Source organism: Micropterus salmoides, unplaced genomic scaffold (genome assembly GCF_014851395.1).
Source record: "Micropterus salmoides isolate LMB-PRFRI ecotype aquatic unplaced genomic scaffold, ASM1485139v1 Ms_hic_scaffold_19, whole genome shotgun sequence".
Taxonomy (NCBI): domain Eukaryota; kingdom Metazoa; phylum Chordata; class Actinopteri; order Centrarchiformes; family Centrarchidae; genus Micropterus; species Micropterus salmoides.
Genome location: NW_024041039.1, coordinates 26,955,184 through 26,962,698, shown reverse-complemented (window position 1 = coordinate 26,962,698; position 7,515 = coordinate 26,955,184).

The window sequence follows — 7,515 nt, the reverse complement described above, 5'->3', positions numbered from 1 at the left end:
AAAACGAAAACAATGATCTTAAAACATGCTAAAATGCTCAATAGAGCTGAACTGCCGAGTCAGGTGACAATTCTGGCTTTGGCTTGAGTGACTTTTTTTCCCGCTTGATCCAATATAAATATGTAGATTGTAGCCGCTTTAAACATATTTTCATTATGTAGCGACCATCACCATTCTATCTATGATTGGCACAAGAGAGCTACAGATGTTGAACTGCAACCAACATTAGCTTTCTAGCTACAATCTACTTATTTTGGTTTATTGGACCTTGAAGCTACCAAACTTTTTTTTTTTATTTGATGAACCTAAATATGCATTGGTGAATAAAACAGAAAAGCACTACTAATGTCACTATGAAGTCTAGATACTGTAGCTAATTAACTAGCCAGCTGGCAACAAGAAAAACACAACCTTAATCAGAGACAGGATGTTCCTTGAACATCTTAAAAACACTGCCACACACACAATGTCAAGCTCGGTCAGTTTAAATGGTAAATGACTTGCCAAAAATATCTCACTCATTGTTGTGAATGTGGTTTTAAACTAGAAAAGTCTATCTCTGACATAATGTGTCACATCGCCATTAATATGACTCATTACTTTGGGCTTACTGGGATACTAAGTGCCCCCTCCAGTTCAATTGGTAAACAGGCAGCTCACTGGCTATATTTACATGCAAACACATTTTGGTTTTTAACCCAGTCACTTGAGTGAAGTGGGTTTTCTGTCAACACTTGTAAATGTCATGCCTGTGTACCATTGTTACGCACAGTAAAATCTCCTGGTTTATCATGGTTCAGTTCCACAATATACATGTTAGTGCTGCAAGAAAAATATCCCCTCTAATCTGTTGTCAGGGTTATTCTGTTAATTTACTTATTTATAGCAAGAGCATCAGGGACACTCAGGTGTTAAATGTTAATGTACACTGTAATCTGGATTAAACTAGATCAGAGTATAGCATAGGCAGTCCTGAATCCTTTCCTTAGAAATGGAATTTTTACAAACCAAATATCACTCACCAGTATATTAGGAGATATATTTTTGTTTTAGTCTTTTTTATTTGCTATTATGAGAGAAATTATTATGCAAATTAATATTTTGGTTTTCTGTTTCAGACTCATCATATCTAATCACTGATTTGTACAACAGTTCAAGAGTCACCTTGGGGCTATCTGGTTGTCAGATCTGGCTCTGTTCTTCTACATTCTGACATATTATGATCATTTATAAACTCACATTTTAAAAATGATATGTCACACACTTCATTACCATGAAGACGGATGTGTTCTGATACCATTGTGACTCTCTCCAAAGGCAAAACCATTAGATTTTTTGTTGTAAAGTGGCCCTACACCATGCTGTCATTCAGAATTCTTGACTTGGATCCAGCTGGAAATAGCTGCAGATGACACTGCATGATATCCCCTTGGTGGATAAACGCTTGCGTCTCAGATTGAACGTACCACAATAAAACCAAAAGGCAGCATTAAGATAAGGCCCTGCCTCAGGTGATAAATGAAGTACTCAGAGTGTTTTTCTTTGCTCTTTATTTCCCTTGTTCCACCTGCCAGAATCAAGCAGAATCTTCTTCAAAACGTCCTCCAGTCAACCGTTTGAAAAGGTAAGTATTGCTGGACCTATCCAGGCTGTCATGCAGACGTTTTCTTTTCAGGAGAAATATCAAAACAATGTGGCATTTCAAAATGCTACCAATTTGACTGCTGCTGTCTCCTGAACATATGCTCTGTCTCAGACTAACAAAGACACTGATGTCTGCTTATTTTTATCTGGTTATTTTAGGCATCATGGGTTAGTCAATCGGATTGAACTGAAAAACTGCATTGCATCTATAGGGACAATAAAGAAACTGAAAAAACAAATACATGGTGAAGTTAAACAAAACTGTTCTGTGTTGTGACTTTTCCAAAAGTCATTTAGCTTTCTGTAAAACGCTGTTTTTGTTTTTCTGAGAGGAAAACTTAGTCCACCAAAAAGCAAACATTCAATTAAACGGCTGTGGTGAAGCATATCCTGGGACTGTGGGAGTTTGGCTGAAATATGAGCTTTGACATATGGCCAACAGATTGTGCATTAGTAAATACATTTACAAATCCATGATTAGCCTTTATGCATATTTCTAATAATTTATGTTATTTATATTGCACTTTTTAAAACAGACAGCAAAGTGTTTTAAGTGATTTATCTTGGAGGGGGGTGATGTAACATCTCACACTCATGTTTATTAGATGAGAAGCATTTTTTGCAGCTTGCACAACAAAAACAAAGTTGTACATCTAGCCAGCAGCAGTGAGGGAGTAGATGAGCTTCGTAATCCACTGGTAAGAACAAAAAAAGTACTCATCTCTCTGTAATTATAGCAAATGTGTGGTATGTGATGCTCATACTAATTTGTAGGCTTTTTGTGCTGCTGTGGATCCACAACATTTCCCCATGACACTGTTTTGGAAGTGAGTACTGTCAGTGTTGCCCATAGCGGTGGTTTGATAGTCCAACTGCTTTTTGTGCTGTCCAAGCTCAGTTATAGCTTGTTCTGGTCTGCTCTGCAATGCTCATTTAACCATGAATGACCAAGAATGGTCTGGCTACCCGAGTTTGTAGGTGTCAATATTAAGCAGGAACGTTCAATCCTAACAATCCAACTCAAGGTCCACTTACTAGTGTTTATCCAGAACTTAAAATTGTGTGACATTTTCTTTATCAGCAGATAGTGTGCTCAGTTGTCATTGAGATGATATGTTGACATGTGAGCTCAGTATAATTTTATCCATAGGACTTTTCTATAGCTAATGAGGATTATGTGCCCTTATTAGAAAGTAGACAGCACAGTGACAGGAAATGGCCACACTTAATTAATTTACATTTTCATTTGCACTTAGCCACATAAGTGTATCTGTTGGCCAGATCACAAATGTGATTGTAGTCCCTCTTGGTTTTTCCTGACAACATGCAAATAGGGCTTGGTTGGCATATGGTGGTGGTAATGCGCCTGAAGCTGAAAACACCAGAAGAAGAAAAAACAGTGCACTTTAGGAATTTAGTTACAACAGTTAACAATTAGCAATAACAGCTAGCTAGCTAACAACTAACAACAACAACAACAAAAATATCAGTGTAACTCTATCTGTGGTTTCAGGGTACACCAAGGAGAGATGGATGTATTTACACATATTCAACATCTGGCTGGAATGTCTCAGATGCTTCTTCTAAAACTTATAGAGCTTTTTTAGAGATTGCATAACGATCACATCCGCACAAGACACTAAGTGTAAATAGGGTCAATGATGACTATGTAAAGAGACTGAAAGTTCTGGAAAGAGGCAGTAAGTGGACCTTCAGATGGGATCACTGAGTCAGATGTCATTCTATTTAATTTTAATGAAGGACAAAATGAATGAAAACAATTCAAAAACATTACCAGGAAGCAAGTCTATAAATTGGTCACATTCATGCTACACATACTGAGCCTCTGATTAGTTTTCACCTGTTGACTAATTCAGATGAACGGAGAATAAACACATTAATGAGCACTACTTTTTCAGTGACTCAAGCTCTGTTAAGAACTCCACACTGGTTTGTCAAGTTACAAAGATTACCATGAACTTATGAACTCCATGCACTGAGTTTATCTTTTATTTTCCTTTATCAAATTTGACATTTTCTGGTCATGTCAGAGGGTGACTAAATGGTGAATGACAGTCTGTGATTTTTACAGATTAAAGTAGAGACAAAAATACAAGAGAAGTCATGCATCACTTAGAAATGCCAAAGGCAATTCTTTTCTGGTTTGAAATGGAGAGCTGATGAAATCCTTTGCTGTGGACTGCGCTCTATAGTTAGTGAAGGCTTTTTGGGAAAACTGAGGCACATAATGAAATCTGCCAACCGAGAGCACGTCACAAGAGGGAAAAAAAAAAGTTAACTTATTGAAGGCACCATTTATTTGGCTGTCATTGAAATAAATAAAGCTGTTTTTTAAGGATCTCCCTCACGTTAGTTTGGTATCTGGAATTACATGTCAGAGGAGATATTAACGTGTGCATATTGACATGTGAGCAAAGTAACACTTCCCTCCTGTGAGAGCCATGTGTGGCCCACAGAGACGATCCTTTGACAGGGACCTCATCTCTGTGAAGGCCCTGATCAAATATTTATGGGAGCCTAGTGGGGTCACCTTGGGATCGCTGCTCTGTGTCTGCCTGCACAAGCCGGACTCCTTGTGGGATTGCATTAACATCACTTTTTCATCATGCAGGTTCATGAACCAGTTAAGTCTGATTCTGAATTCTTGAACAAGGAGATAATGGACAGAGCAAAAACTTGATAAAAAAGAAAAAGACAATTCTCCTCTTCTGTATCATGAATTTACGAGTTTGGTTGTGGGTTTGTCTGTAGTATGTCAAGCAGCATCTCAAAATCAGCTAATGATATACTGTGCCATACAATAAAATAAAAAATTCAGTTAAATTGTATCCATTGCATTACATGCATTTTGCACATTAACAGACCTGATGGACAGGTAGCATATCAGTGTATGGGACAATATAAATCGGAGGATGTGGTGATTAACAAATATGCTCTCTGCCAATCACATCACTGGTCTCATTGCTCTGAAACAGCTGAGCCGTTCACAGTGATGCATACCTACAGCTCAATAAATGAAGAATCAGCCTTTCCTAAGAAATCATAGTCTGGACGGTGAAGAGCAGCACGTTGTGAACACTAGGGTTGAGTGAGTACTTGGTTGAAACGAGTATCCAGTACAGACAATGTACTTTTGACGTGTAATCATCAAAGTAGAATGTATCTGTTTTCTAATAAACTATAAATATAGGAACCTTTTTAAAAACATTATTCTTTGGAGCTCAGTTCCGAGGCTGTTCCTTCTACTCAATATAGCAACTTCTGGTTATCCCATATCAATTTCTGGCTTAAATAACTTCATGTTAGCCCGCTCACATACATGGTAAGCCCCGCCTATCACGTGTACACAAATATGGATACAGATCATTTAATCTGTTGAACAGATACAGATACAGATAGTGGTGTACTTGCCCATCCCTAGTGAACACAGCACCACTAATCTGCAGCCAGAGACAGATGTTGCGGTTTTCTTTTAACAGTTATTTAGTACAATAATAGAAACAAATAATAAATAATAAAATTAATGAAGCTGCTTATATGATCCATCTGACACTGTTTCACCGTTCAAATTTTGACTTAGCTGTTGTGCTGCTGCTTCTAATTTTAAAATATTTGCTAATTTGTCTATTCCACTCTCTTGTACATTATTTTTATTTATTACTTTTAGCTATTATAAGTTGATGAAAATTACAATACATAGGTTCTTTTTTATTTAGTTTTAGCCTTGTATTTGTTGTGGAAAAAGGTTTTTGAAAATATTGCAAATTGATCCAAATATTTCTCATTAATCCAGTCAAATGAACCAATCAAAGACATCCAGTCAATTCGATTTTGTTTTGACTTCTTTCTAAAGTAAACAAATACTGTATCAGTACATCTTATTCCTGTCCGTAAGGCTTCGTTCAGACTGCAGGTAGAAAACGACTCCTTCTGTATTAGATTCAATGGAGCGCAGCCATGAAAGTGTCAGACCTCATTTAGAGCGAGACATGTGTTGCACTGTCATTGGCCAGCTGCGTATACGGGGTGTGGCTTAGCGAAGAGTCAATTATGACAAGTGTTCATAACTTTCTGTTCTTTTCATTATGGTTTCTGGCACTGTACAACGCAACTGCCCCACGACTCACTCGCCCAGAGTGTCAGCACGGAGAAGTAGCATGCACATAACTCAGAAAAGAGCTCGCAATGTGGTGGATGTCAGGTATAAGAAAGGGAATATGTGAGCAAATAATAGCGAGGTAGAGGAGGAAGAGAGCCACATGTTAAATTATAGCTTTTGTGGAGCTTTTTTGTTCACCGCGGCTCCATCTACAGCAGAACAGCTGCTCTAGAGTGACGTCACAGTCGCATCAATTCCGAGTGTCCAGACTCAGGCCGCATTTAAAAAGATCCGATCTGTTGATTTGGACCACATATGGAAGTGGCCCAAATCCGAACTGGAAAAGATCAGATTACACATGACATGGCCTATTCACTCTGTCATAAAAAGATTAGATCGGAGTCACATATGGGCAAAAATATCAGAATTGGGTCACTTTCGCCTACAGTCTGAACGTAGCCTAAGTGGCCAACTGCCAACCACCCATGGATCATACTAAATTAGCAGACACCACAGCAAATGCTGCGTTTATGCTGCTGTGTAAGACAGCAAATATCCATTTAATATCAAGTGGTGAAATGGTTTGAGTGCTTATATGAACTGATTAAATCAGTAATATCAGACACTGCTATTAACCTTTTTTTCATTTACCATTTTCCTCTGCTTTGTCCACATGTATTCACAATATTATTATGCAGCAGTGAAAAACTATACAAAAACCCTTTTCTCCAGTAAAAGCAACAAAAGCAGTGAAGACTGAATGAAGGTTGAATGAATATGTGTTTACAAGGAAATGTGCTCATTTATCAAAAGAAAATGTAGTCATTAAGAATGGTCATGTTCAGATTGATTTTTTTGAAGACTAATTGTAAGTTGAAGGTAGTCTAATAGCTCCATACAATGTTTGGTTAAAATAAATCACATCTAATGAATATATTGTGTTTTGCAAATGAATAAAGTACTTTATTTCCTCAGTGGTATTTTGGGAGATGTGCTTATTCTCTATGTTATTGAGAGTTGGATAAGAAGATTGGTGACACATATCTTTCAGGTAAATTTAAGGCTAGCCAAGAAAAGCAACTTTCCTAAATGTCTGCTAGCAACCTCATGGTGACATCAGGATTTGATTTTGTACATAAAAGATATAACATATTGATTAGTGAGCTTCAGATGTGCTAGTTGTACCTTTGTGTAGCATGTCTAAACTACCTATGAATTTTAATAAATTTAAGAAAGAGAGAATTAATACCCAAGTATGAATTTTAATATTCAGAAAATATCAATCCATAAAAAGCTCTCATTTCAAAAGGGGCACCACCGGAGTTGTTATTAACCTAGAGTCTCCAGACCTCTAGGTAGCTTTTAATAATTATACAATTATTCACCAGTGATCAGTTAGTTAATAATCGCTCAAAATCAATCAGTCAGTCTCATATCTAAAAGGGTAAATTCTCTTGGCAGGGACTCAGAAGTAGGCAATACACACAATTCCTTGGTTACAGTGAATTTATTAACTAACTAAGGTGATATAAAAAGGTGGTTAAATACATCAGAGAAATAAACAATGGCTAAACAATGAGAATAGAGGTTCGATTGTGGGAAGCATTTGACTCATATGGCAGAGGAGAACTAATGAAAGTAAGCTATGAGTTTAGGAGTTGGAAGACAATATGGGACATCCCTGACCACAGAATGCTTTGTTTGGTCTTACTACTTGTCGGCGGCCTGCTTTGGCCTGTTGCATGGGTCCC